This window comes from Caretta caretta, chromosome 3 (assembly GCF_965140235.1).
Source record: "Caretta caretta isolate rCarCar2 chromosome 3, rCarCar1.hap1, whole genome shotgun sequence".
NCBI lineage: Eukaryota > Metazoa > Chordata > Testudines > Cheloniidae > Caretta > Caretta caretta.
In genome coordinates this window covers 130,976,942-130,990,578 of record NC_134208.1, presented here as the reverse complement: position 1 = coordinate 130,990,578, position 13,637 = coordinate 130,976,942, and the positions used below count along the sequence as shown (strand labels likewise).

Below are 13,637 nucleotides of genomic sequence, written 5' to 3'. Positions count from 1 at the left end.
AGACATTTTTTACCTAATGATTTTCTTTCTATGACTGAATTAGGGTTGCCAACCCTCCCAGTTTTGCCAGGAGTCTCCCGGAATCGGGCTCTATCTCCCGGAGGCTACTGAAGCCAATCCGGGAGATTTTAGCTTGCTTAAAGTCTAGCGGCGAGCAGGGCTAAGGCAGGCTCCCTGCCTGCTTGCCCTGGCCCTGTGTCGCTCCGGGAAGCAACCAGCAAGTCCCTGTGGCCCAGGGGAGTGTGTGTGAGGGGGTAGGGAGTCTCCACGCTGCCCCTGCCTGCAAGCACCTCCCCCACAGTTCCCATTGGCCAGGAACTGCAGCCAATGGAAGCTGCAGGGGCGGTGCTTGCAGGCAGGGCAGTGCACAGAGCCTCCTATCCCCCTCGTGCTGGCTGCTTCCACAAGCGGCACAGGGCGGGGCCAGGGCAGGCAGGGAGCCTGCTTTAGCCCTGCTGTGCTGCCACCCAGAAGCCACCTGAGGTAAGCGCTGCCCAGCCAGAGCCCTCACCCCTCAGCCCCTTCTACACCCCAACCCCAGCCCGGAGCCCCTCCTACACCCAAACTCCCTCCCAGAGCCCACACCCCAAACCCTGAGCCCCATCCCGGAGCCAGTACCCCAAACCCCCTATCACACCCCAATCTCCTGCCCCAGCCTGGAGCACCCTCCTGCACCCAAACTCCCACCCACACCCAAAATCCCCTGCCCTAGCCCTGAGCCCCTCCTGCACCCAAATTCCCTCCCAGAGCTTGTATCCCACACCACCTTCTGTACCCCAACCCCCTGCTCCAGACTCAGCCCAGAGCCCCCTCCCACACTCCGCACCCCTCGGCCCCAGCCCAGAGCCCGCACCCCCTCCCACAACCCAACCTCCTGCCCCAGCCTGGTGAAAGTGAGTGAGGGTGTGGGAGAGTGAGCAACCAAGGGAGGGCTGATGGAGTGAGTGGGGCAGGGCCTGAGGGAAGGGGCCGTGCCAGGCCAGGGTATTTGGGTTTGTGTGATTAGACAGTTGGCAACCCTAAACTGAATTCACCACAGATTAGACATTCAGATTGCACCTCTTCTGTGAACATTCAGACTGGCCTTCAGACTTCACCACACCCCTTCTTACCATTTCCCCAGATTCATACTTTCAAAGCTGTGAGGAAATGCTAAATTCTGATTAGGAAATTAAACACATACATGATGATAAAGACTTATTCAACAATATTAACCATTTACCTGGATCCACAAAAGACCCACAGACACCCAAAAAAGCTGGTTAGGTAGGGCAAACTGGAAACAGAGGTCACTCACAGAAAGGAAATCAAGTAATAAGATGGCAAATCTTCCATTCTGGAGCCTGATCTCTCACGCACTCAGACATTTGGGACAAACAAGCTGAAAAGAAGAGAACTACACCTCCAGGTTGCATACTAGGTGTCATGATCAAGCTTCAAAACATAGCGAATGCCTATATCATGACAGATCCAACAGTCCAGCCCCTTAATTTTGACCTTTCACATCATCTCTGAGTAAAGCCTAATTGCTTCTGATGCAGAGTGACCAGATGTGCTATTAATGATCATCAGTGGGGCCTTTTTGATTCCGCATTTTGCCACTGTGGCCAGTTTGACAATGTTGGTCATATACTTACAGGCTGCACGCATTGGCAAAGACTTTATGGTTCCCTCATGGACTTAAAGGCCCTTCCTTCAGCTACTGAAAGGTTAAGACACAGACTACACATGCTTGACTTGATCGTCTATGTAGATGCAATCACAATACACACACACACAGTATCCCATGTACTCTCAGTATCTAAGCTGTGAGGCTCAAGTACCCTTGACTGGGATAGAGGGGTACACCCTTTTGCGAGTGGAGGAGAAGCCACCTTTTGAAGGAACTTGGAAGATTCTTCAGCAGCTCATAAAGCCTTGCTTACAGGTGCATGCTTCACTAAAGTCACAATATTTCAGGGTATGTCTACACTACGGAATAAGGTCGAATTTATAGAAGTCGGTTTTTTAGAAATCGGTTTTATATATTCGAGTGTGTGTGTCCCCACAGAAAATGCTCTAAGTGCATTAAGTGCATTAACTCGGCGGAGCGCTTCCACAGTACCGAGGCTAGAGTCGACTTTCGGAGCGTTGCACTGTGGGTAGCTATCCCACAGTTCCCGCAGTCTCCGCTGCCCATTGGAATTCTGGGTTGAGATCCCAATGCCTGATGGGGCTAAAACATTGTCGCGGGTGGTTCTGGGTACATATCGTCAGGCCCCCATTCCCTCCCTCCCTCCGTGAAAGCAAGGGCAGACAATCATTTCGCGCCTTTTTTCCTGAGTTACCTGTGCAGACGCCATACCACTGCAAGCATGGAGCCCGCTCAGGTAACCGTCACCCTAGGTCTCCTGGGTGCTGGCAGACGCGGTACGGCATTGCTACACAGTAGCAGCAACCCCTTGCCTTGTGGCAGCAGACGGTACAGTACGACTGGTAGCTGTCATCGTCATGTCCGAGGTGCTCCTGGCCACGTCGGCTGGGAGCGCCTGGGCAGACATGGGTGCAGGGACTAAATTTGGAGTGACTTGACCAGGTCATTCTCTTTAGTCCTGCCTGCAGTCAGTCCCATTGAACCATCTTATGGTGAGCAGGCAGGCGATACAGACTGCTAGCAGTCGTACTGTACCATCTTCTGCCGAGCAGCCATGAGATGTGGATGGCATGCAGTCCTTCTGCACCGTCTGCTGCCAGCCAAAGATGTAAAAGATAGATGGAGTGGATCAAAACAAGAAATAGACCAGATTTGTTTTGTACTCATTTGCTTCCCCCCCTCCCCTGTCTAGGGGACTCATTCTTCTAGATCACACTGCAGTCACTCACAGAGAAGGTGCAGCAAGGTAAATCTAGCCATGTATCTGTCAGAGGCCAGGCTAACCTTCTTGTTCCAATAAGGACAATAACTTAGGTGCACCATTTCTTATTGGAACCCTCCGTGAAGTCCTGCCTGAAATACTCCTAGATGTAAAGCCACCCCCTTTGTTGATTTTAGCTTCCTGAAGCCAACCATGTAAGCGCCCCTCCCGGTGTCAGAGCAACGGCAAACAATCGGGCATCTGAGAGTGCTGTCCAGAGCAGTCACAATGGAGCACTCTGATGGGGCTAAAACATTGTCGCGGGTGGTTCTGGGTACGTATCGTCAGGCCCCCGTTCCCTCCCTCCCTCCGTGAAAGCAAGGGCAGACAATCATTTCGCGCCTTTTTTCCTGAGTTACCTGTGCAGACGCCATACCACGGCAAGCATGGAGCCCGCTCAGGTAACCGTCACCCTATGTCTCCTGGGTGCTGGCAGACGCGGTACGGCTTTGCTGCACAGTAGCAGCAACCCATTGCCTTCTGGCAGCAGACGGTGCAATACGATTGGTAGTCGTCCTCGTCGTGTCCGAGGTGCTCCTGGCCACGTCGGCTGGGAGCGCCTGGGCAGACATGGGTGCAGGGACTAAATTTGGAGTGACTTGACCAGGTCATTCTCTTTAGTCCTGCAGTCAGTCCTATTGAACCATCTTATGGTGAGCGGGCAGGCGATATGGACTGCTAGCAGTCGTACTGTACCATCTTCTGCCAGGCAGGCAAGAGATGAGGATTGCTAGCAGTCGTATTGTACCATCTTCTGCTAGGCAGGCAAGAGATGGGGATGGCTAGCAGTCATACTGTACCATCCTCTAGGTACTCATTCCTCTAGGTCACACTGCAGTCACTCACAGAGAAGGTGCAGCGAGGTAAATCTAGGCATCTATCAGTCAGAGGCCAGGCTAACCTCCTTGTTCCAATAAGAATGATAACTTAGGTGCACCATTTCTTATTGGAACCCTCCGTGAAGTCCTGCCAGGCAGGCAAGAGATGAGGATTGCTAGCAGTCGTATTGTACCATCTTCTGCCAGGCAGGCAAGAGATGGGGATGGCTAGCAGTCGTATTGTACCATCTTCTGCCAGGCAGGCAAGAGACATTGGTGAGGCCTCATCTGGAGTACTGTGTCCAATTTTGGGCCCCACACTTCAAGAAGGATGTGGATAAATTGGAGAGAGTCCAGCGAAGGGCAACAAAAATGATTAGGGGTCTGGAACACATGACTTATGAGGAGAGGCTGAGGGAGCTGGGATTGTTTAGCCTGCAGAAGAGAAGAATGAGGGGGGATTTGATAGCTGCTTTCAACTACCTGAAAGGGGGTTCCAAAGAGGATGGCTCTAGACTGTTCTCAATGGTAGCAGATGACAGAACGAGGAGTAATGGTCTCAAGTTGCAGTGGGGGAGGTTTAGATTGGATATTAGGAAAAACTTTTTCACTAAGAGGGTGGTGAAACACTGGAATGCGTTACCTAGGGAGGTGGTAGAATCTCCTTCCTTAGAGGTTTTTAAGGTCAGGCTTGACAAAGCCCTGGCTGGGATGATTTAACTGGGAATTGGTCCTGCTTCGAGCAGGGGGTTGGACTAGATGACCTTCTGGGGTCTCTTCCAACCCTTATATTCTATGATTCTATATGGGGATGGCTAGCAGTCGTACTGTACCATCCTCTAGGTACTCATTCCTCTAGGTCACACTGCAGTCACTCACAGAGAAGGTGCAACGAGGTAAATCTAGGCATGTATCAGTCAGAGGCCAGGCTAACCTCCTTGTTCCAATAAGAACGATAACTTAGGTGCACCATTTCTTATTGGAACCCTCCGTGAAGTCCTGCCTGAAATACTCCTTGATGTACAGGCACCCCCTTTGTTGATTTTAGCTCCCTGAAGCCAACCCTGTAAGCCGTGTCGTCAGTCGCCCCTCCCTCCGTCAGAGCAACGGCAGACAATCGTTCCGCGCCTTTTTTCTGTGCGGACGCCATACCAAGGCAAGCATGGAGGCCGCTCAGCTCACTTTGGCAATTAGGAGCACATTAAACACCACATGCATTATCCAGCAGTATATGCAGCACCAGAACCTGGCAAAGCGATACCGGGCGAGGAGGCGACGTCAGCGTGGTCACGTGAGTGATCAGGACATGGACACAGATTTCTCTGAAAGCATGGGCCCTGACAATGCATGCATCATGGTGCTAATGGGGCAGGTTCATGCTGTGGAACGCCGATTCTGGGCTCGGGAAACAAGCACAGACTGGTGGGACCGCATAGTGTTGCAGGTCTGGGACGATTCCCAGTGGCTGCAAAACTTTCGCATGCGTAAGGGCACTTTCATGGAACTTTGTGACTTGCTTTCCCCTGCCCTGAGGCGCATGAATACCAAGATGAGAGCAGCCCTCACAGTTGAGAAGCGAGTGGCGATAGCCCTGTGGAAGCTTGCAACGCCAGACAGCTACCGGTCAGTTGGGAATCAATTTGGAGTGGGCAAATCTACTGTGGGGGCTGCTGTGATGCAAGTAGCCCACGCAATCAAAGATCTGCTGATATCAAGGGTAGTGACCCTGGGAAATGTGCAGGTCATAGTGGATGGCTTTGCTGCAATGGGATTCCCTAACTGTGGTGGGGCTATAGACGGAACCCATATCCCTATCTTGGCACCGGAGCACCAAGCCGCCGAGTACATAAACCGCAAGGGGTACTTTTCAATAGTGCGGCAAGCTCTGGTGGATCACAAGGGATGTTTCACCAACATCAACATGGGATGGCCGGGAAAGGTACATGACGCTCGCATCTTCAGGAACTCTGGTCTGTTTCAAAAGCTGCAGGAAGGGACTTTATTCCCAGACCAGAAAATAACTGTTGGGGATGTTGAAATGCCTATATGTATTCTTGGGGATCCAGCCTACCCCTTAATGCCATGGCTCATGAAGCCATACACAGGCAGCCTGGACAGTAGTCAGGAGCTGTTCAACTACAGGCTGAGCAAGTGCAGAATGGTGGTAGAATGTGCATTTGGACGTTTAAAGGCATGCTGGCGCAGTTTACTGACTCGCTTAGACCTCAGCGAAACCAATATTCCCACTGTTATTACTGCTTGCTGTGTGCTCCACAATATCTGTGAGAGTAAGGGGGAGACGTTTATGGTGGGGTGGGAGGTTGAGGCAAATCGCCTGGCTGCTGGTTACGCGCAGCCAGACACCAGGGCGGTTAGAAGAGCACAGGAGGGCGCGGTACGCATCAGAGAAGCTTTGAAAACCAGTTTCATGACTGGCCAGGCTACGGTGTGAAAGTTCTGTTTGTTTCTCGTTGATGAAACCCCCCGCCCCTTGGTTCACTCTACTTCCCTGTAAGCTAACCACCCGCCCCTCCTCCCTTCAATCACTGCTTGCAGAGGCAATAAAGTCATTGTTGCTTCACATTCATGCATTCTTTATTCATTCATCACACAAATAGGGGGATGACTACCAAGGTATCCCAGGAGGGGTGGTGGAGGAGGGAAGGAAAATGCCACACAGCACTTTAAGCACAGCACTTTAAAAGTTTACAACTTTAAAATTTATTGAATGACAGCCTTCTTTTTTTTGGGCAATCCTCTGTGGTGGAGTGGCTGGTTGGCCGGAGGCCCCCCCACCGCGTTCTTGGGCGTCTGGGTGTGGAGGCTATGGAACTTGGGGAGGAGGGCGGTTGGTTACAGAGGGGCAGCAGTGGCAGTCTGTGCTCGAGCTGCCTTTGCTGCAGCGCAACCATACACTGGAGCATACTGGTTTGGTCCTGCAGCAGCCTCAGCATTGAATCCTGCCTCCTCTCATCACGCTGCCGCCACATTTGAGCTTTAGCCCTGTCTTCAGCCCGCCACTTACTCTCTTCAGCCCGCCACCTCTCCTCCCGGTCATTTTGTGCTTTCCTGCACTCTGACATTATTTGCCTCCACGCATTCGTCTGTGCTCTGTCAGTGTGGGAGGACAGCATGAGCTCAGAGAACATTTCATCACGAGTGCGTTTTTTTTTCTTTCTAAGCTTCACTAGCCTCTGGGAAGGAGAAGATCCTGTGATCATTGAAACACATGCAGCTGGTGGAGAAAAAAAAAGGGACAGCGGTATTTGAAAAGACACATTTTATAAAACAGTGGCTACACTCTTTCAGGGTAAACCTTGCTGTTAACATTACATACATAGCACATGTGCTTTCGTTACAAGGTCGCATTTTGCCTCCTCCCACCGCGTGACTACCCCCTCAACCTTCCCCCCTCCCTGTGGCTAACAGCGGGGAACATTTCTGTTTAGCCACAGGCAAACAGCCCAGCAGGAATGGGCTCCTCTGAGTGTCCCCTGAAGAAAAGCACTCTATTTCAACCAGGTGACCATGAATTATATCTCACTCTCCTGAGGATAACACAGAGAGATAAAGAACAGATGTTGTTTGAATGCCAGCAAACATACACTGCAATGCTTTGTTCTACAATGATTCCCGAGTACGTGTTACTGGCCTGGAGTGGTAAAGTGTCCTACCATGAAGGACGCAATAAGGCTGCCCTCCCCCAGAAACCTTTTGCAAAGGCTTTAGGACTACATCTAGGAGAACCGCAAATGCCAGGGCAAAGTAATCCTTTCACATGCTTGCTTTTAAACCATGTATAGTATTTTAAAAGGTACACTCACCAGAGGTCCCTTCTCTGCCTGCTGGGTCCAGGAGGCAGCCTTGGGTGGGTTCGGGGGGTACTGGCTCCAGGTCTAGGGTGAGAAACAGTTCCTGGCTGTCAGGAAAACCGGTTTCTCCGCTTGCTTGCTGTGAGCTATCTACAACCTCCTCCTCCTCCTCCTCATCTTCTTCGTCCCCAAAACCTGCTTCCGTATTGCCTCCATCTCCATTGAAGGAGTCAAACAACACGGCTGGGGTAGTGGTGGCTGAACCCCCTAAAATGGCATGCAGCTCATCATAGAAGCGGCATGTTTGGGGCTCTGACCCAGAGCGGCTGTTCGCCTCTCTGGTTTTCTGGTAGGCTTGCCTCAGCTCCTTCAGTTTCACGCGGCACTGCTTCGGGTCCCTGTTATGGCCTCTGTCCTTCATGCCCTGGGAGATTTTCACAAAGGTTTTGGCATTTCGAAAACTGGAACGGAGTTCTGATAGCACGGATTCCTCTCCCCAAACAGCGATCAGATCCCGTACCTCCCGTTCGGTCCATACTGGAGCTCTTTTGCGATTCTGGGACTCCATCATGGTCACCTGTGCTGATGAGCTCTGCATGGTCACCTGCAGCTTGCCACGCTGGCCAAACAGGAAATGAGATTCAAAAGTTCGCGGTTCTTTTCCTGTCTACCTGGCCAGTGCATCTGAGTTGAGAGTGCTGTCCAGAGCGGTCACAATGGAGCACTCTGGGATAGCTCCCGGAGGCCAATACCATCGAATTGTGTCCACAGTACCCCAAATTCGAGCCGGCAACGTCGATTTAAGCGCTAATCCACTTGTCAGGGGTGGAGTAAGGAAATCGATTTTAAGAGCCCTTTAAGTCGAAATAAAGGGCTTCATTGTGTGGACGGGTGCAGGTTTACATCGATTTAACGCTGCTAAATTCGACCTAAAGTCCTAGTGTAGACCAGGGCTCAGTGGGGGTGGGGGAGCAAGGGGTAGTTTTAAATTGTTGGATGCCAAATCTCTTTTAAAAGTTATTAAAAATATTTAGTTTAAAGAACAAGAAGTGCTAGGCCAGCTCTAATTGTTTCTCACTAGTTTAGCAAAGTCATTAGATTCCATGGTGGAACATAAAGCATTTTACCATTTACACAGCAATGGCATTAGGAGCTTTGCATTTAGCTAACATATTTGCAAGTCTGCGTTTCACAAAGGTGTTTATCATTCCCATATTTAAAAAATAAAAGAACATTTAAAACATTTCCAACTACACATTTTCCTCTAAATTTTTAAGAGCACAAGCAGATTTCTTTGCCAGAGAGTGGGGTTGGTAGAGCCCACTTTACCTAGATTTCTTATTCTGATAACACAAACCTACACTCCTTTCACAATCAGGTTTCTTCCAAAAAGTGTTTACATGGTTTGTGTCTGCTTGAGGTTTGCTTGTCTTTGGGAGATAGAAGCAGAAACCTTCTGGAATACCTTTGACTAGTTTTAACATTTTGTAATATAATTAGCCAAATGTGAATTGTTTTATTTCCAAGCATCCTGGCTCTAACATTCTTGTAGCTATATCAATATTCAGAAAACGTGCAAACAAGCTTTTAATGGCTTTTAAAATAAGTTATAATACTTATTAATATAATTTTGTATCACCATTGAGGTCTCTTCTCCCACAAGTATAATACTCTGAAAGCCTTGACTCCCCTTTCTATAAGATCTTTGGGAATGACATCTTCGTATTTTATGTTGTGTTTTTCCAAGATGCCACTGCTCCAATCCTGTGGATTGTGAACAGAGAATCCTTTAGTTATAGGATTGTAGAATTTCAGGACCTGCCAACTAAGTCTCTTCCATTTGTTGGGCGTTCTTACTTCTTCCTATAGATCTCTTCAAAAGATGAATCAAGGAGGATAGCAAATTCTATCTGAATTTGGGATTGGAGATACATGTCCTTGGCTTTAGTCTACTCATCCTCTCTCTGGCTAGATCTCAATGGTAGTCACCCCCTTCCTCTCTATGGTTTCATATATTTTAAGGCCAGAAGGGAGCATTATGGTCATCTAGTCTGATCTCCTGCATCACACAAGCCATCAAGTTTCACCCAGTGATTCCTATAGGAAAACCAATAATTTGGATGAAGATGGAGCATACATTACAAAATCATCCAATTTTGATTTAAAAATTTCAAGTGACGGAGAATCCAGCTCATGATTTGGTAAGCTATCTTCACTGCTTCACACACATCTAGGGGACAAATAGAACCTCTCTCCTGCACCTTTGACTCCTGTCTATTATCCAAAGCCAAGAATTCCCCTTCTTCAGAAGGGAAGCTAGAGTTTGTGGAAAGAGATTAGGATCTGGAGCACTGTTCCTATATTTGGGCTTCTTTAGCATTGGTAAGATTGGTCATCCCTACAACCTCCCCTTGCTTGGTGTTCCCTTTTTGGTTTTAGCCTGTTGTGGAGATCCTGAGCTCCAGTGCTTCCTCATCTTCAGACATAATGGGAGAGGCAGTGCAAAGAAACATCCTAAAGAAAGTCCAGGTCTCACTCTTGGGATGAAGTCAGAAACAATGCTATATTCTTTGTCAGGCAAAACACCAGCGGATACTTCTTTGGCAATACCTCCATGAGGACCCTTGAATCCTGTTCAGTTCTTGAGACACAGTGAATTGGACCATCTTCATTGATCAAGTATTCGACAGAGGGAATTTTGGTCTGATCCCTGAAACTCCCTGATCTAATTAACTTGTAAAGTAAAAAAGCTCCCAGTCCCCTCATAAATATGGTTTATACTATCAGCCTTTTCCTCCTCACTCCAGAGGCCATGGACTGTTTGGGTCTCCAGGCTTGTGCCTGCTACAAGGACTAAAGGATCTGGAAGGCAGATGGGTAGGTCTTTCTGGATGTTGTGGGCTGATCATCACTGTAAGGAGTTGAACATCTGTCAGAACCCATACCTGATCTTTCATGTCTTCTGGGCAATGGTCCCATACCTTTAGTATGAAGGCTTAAGAACATAAGAACAGCCATACTGGGTCAGACCAATGGTCCATCTTAGCCCAATATCCTGTCTTGTGACGGTGGCCAATGCCAGATGCTTCAGAGTGAATGAACAGAACAGGCAATCATCGAGTGATCCATTCCCTGTCATCCACTCCCAGCTTCTGGCAAACAGAGGCTAGGGACACTCAGAGTATGGCGTTCCATCCCTAACCATCTTGGCTATGAATTTATCTAGTTCTTTTTTGAACCCTGTTATAGTTTTGGCCTTCACAACATCCCCTGGCAATGAGTTTCACAGATTGACTGTGCGTTGTGTGAAAAAATACTTCCTTTTGTTTTAAACCTGCTGACTGTTCATTTCATTTGGTGACCCCTAGTTCTTGTGGTATAAGGAGTAAATAACACTTCCTTACATACTTTCTCCACACTTGTCATGATTTTGTAGGTCTCGATCATATCCACCTAGTTATCTCTTTTCCAAGCTGAAAAGTCCCAGTCTTACTAATCTCTCCTCATATGAAAACTGTTCCATTCCCCTAATAATTTTTGTTTCCCTTCTCTGTACCTTTTCCAATTCTAATACATACTTGTTGACATGGGGTGACCAGAACTGCACATAGTATTCAAGATGTGAGTGTACCATGGATTTATATAGAGGCATTATGATATTTTCTATCTTATTATCTAGCCCTTTCCTAATGGTTCCTAACACTGTTAGCTTTTTCAACTGCTGCTGCACATTGAGCAGATGTTTTTAAGAGAATTATCCACAGTGATTCCAAGTTCTCTTTCTTGAGTGGTAGCAGCTAATTTAGAAACCATCATTTTGTATCTATAGTTGGGATTATGTTTTCCAATGTGCATTACTTTCCTTATATCAACATCGAATTTCATCTGCCACTTTGTTGCCCAGTCATCCAATTTTGTGAGATCCCTCTGTAAATCCAAAGCTGACTGTGAAGAGTTAACTATCTTGAGTAATTTTGTATTGTCTGCAAACTTTGCCACCTCTCTATTTAGCCCTTTTTCCAGATCATTTATGAATATGTTGAATAGGACTGGTCCCAGTTCATTTTGCCCCATAGGAGCTGTGGCTGCCCTGATGGGCAAGGGATCCCAACTGCCTATCCAACTTGCAGCACTGGGACCTAACAGATTACGGACGGAGGTTGGGCACTCCTTACTGTCTGCCAAGCCAGGGAAGGATACTTCACAAATAGAGCATCACTTGGATTTGACCCAGTGCTTTCTTGGCTGCTCTGCCATGCCTGCAAGGGGAAGAGGAGCCAGCAGGGAGATGCTGCAACAGAGGCTCAGGGAGGGTTAAACCTCCCAAGGGATAACCAACCCAGGAGGAGGAGGAGGAATGCAAAGGAGGAAACACTGCTCAACACTGCCCAAAAAACTGAGCAGAAAAGTTAAAATAGAAGGAGTTAGGGCAGGAGCAAAAGAAACTGCTACTCTCTGTCTGCAGAGGCAGAGAATCTGGCAGCAAGCTGGAACACAGGGGGAGTGGCCAGACTGCATGGCACCAAAATCACTGATCTGTCTTTGTGAGGTGAAAGGTGAGAAGAGCAGCCCAGACGTCCAGAACTGTGGGAGACACTGGGTTGCAAGAGTTAACTCCCTGCTGCCCCCCACCCACCAAAATCAGCATTTAAATCTCAGATTGCAATGGGTGAAGTGGGAATGCTAAATCCACTGCTCTGTCTGTGCTGCTGATGGGAGAATCTGGCACAAAGAAAAAGAGCATGGTCAAGCCCCAGAGCCCAGTGGACATGTCGAAACTATTTCTAATATTGCAGCCCAAATGCCTTAGACTTGGGGGGAGGGGACGGGAGTCATGGTCAGGGTCAGGAAACAATAGCTAGGCTTTGCAAAAAAAGCTTTCTGCTCTCAGACATCATATGGGAGTATAAATTGTATTCCCCTAGCGCCCAGTAAACAAGAGCATGCAGGACCACTCTGAGCAATACGTTTTAATAAAGCACAGAAGTTTATCTATTCCTAAATAGGAGAATAATTTAATTTTCCAAAAGTAAATCTGCTGTTTATGGAAGATGCAAATCAACACCCCCTAGCTACTGAAATATACTGTTTGCACACAGGGTATGTACAACATCGGCGGCAATATCACAAACTTTCCACACCGTGCTTTGCCACTTGATCTAGAAGAACTAGGGATGTAAATACCATTTAAAAAGTTAACCGTTTAAACTAAATATATTTTAATTGTTTAAACTGTTAACTGATTGATCTGTTGGGGCCGACCTGGCTGGTGGGGGGCAGGGTTGGGGAGCTGGGGTTGGCGGGCTGGCCGGGCAGCGCAGCAGGGCCCACTCTGGACAATGTGGGGCTGCTGGGCCAACCGGTGTGGGGCTGTTGGGGCTGACCAGCAGGCCAGCCTGAGGTTAACAGTTAAGGTGGTTAACAGGTAAGATTAATGCTAACCGGTTAACCAGTGAACATCTTACATTCCTATGTAGATATGTCCGCATATCTATTCAAGGGACACCATCATAGGACCTAATCACATCAGCCACAGTATCAGAGGCTCGTTCACCTGCTCATCTACCAATGTGATATATGCCATCATGTGCCAGCAATGCCCCTCTGCCATGTACATTGGCCATACCAGACAGTCTCTAAGCAAAAGAATAAATGGACACAAATCAGACGTCAAGAATTATAACATCCAAAAACCAGTCGGAAAACACTTCAACCTCCCTGGGCACTCAATTACAGACCTAAAAGTCGCAATTCTTCAACAAAATTAGAGACATTAGAAGGTTGTAATTCACTTGTGAGGAAGTCAGAAAATATCCTCTATAGTCCAACAGCAATATTAAGTATCTTCCTTTTGTCCTTAATCACCTCCCATCAAACTTTCTCCAAACTTCACTATTCCAGAGAAAAGCCTTTAGGGTGGCTTTTTAAATTACAGATCACACTCACTTATAAGGGCTGAAAACACTCTGATCCCCAGCCTTCATAATACCTGTCAAAGATAACAATTTCCTACATATTACCCTCCACAGATGATCCATACAAAGCCATGCCCACGTCTCCCACCCTGCTATAGGCTGCACACATCAATCACCAATATTGTTCAGAAAAATTAA

The 13,637-nt window shown here is 48.0% G+C and overlaps 1 protein-coding gene across 3 annotated transcripts in view; it reads right to left on the bottom strand.

Annotated features, from left to right (window-relative positions):
- TTC13 (tetratricopeptide repeat domain 13) overlaps positions 1-13,637 on the bottom strand; it is a 95,264-nt gene that overhangs the window by 14,641 nt on the left and 66,986 nt on the right. The gene's annotated exons all lie outside the window — the stretch shown is intronic.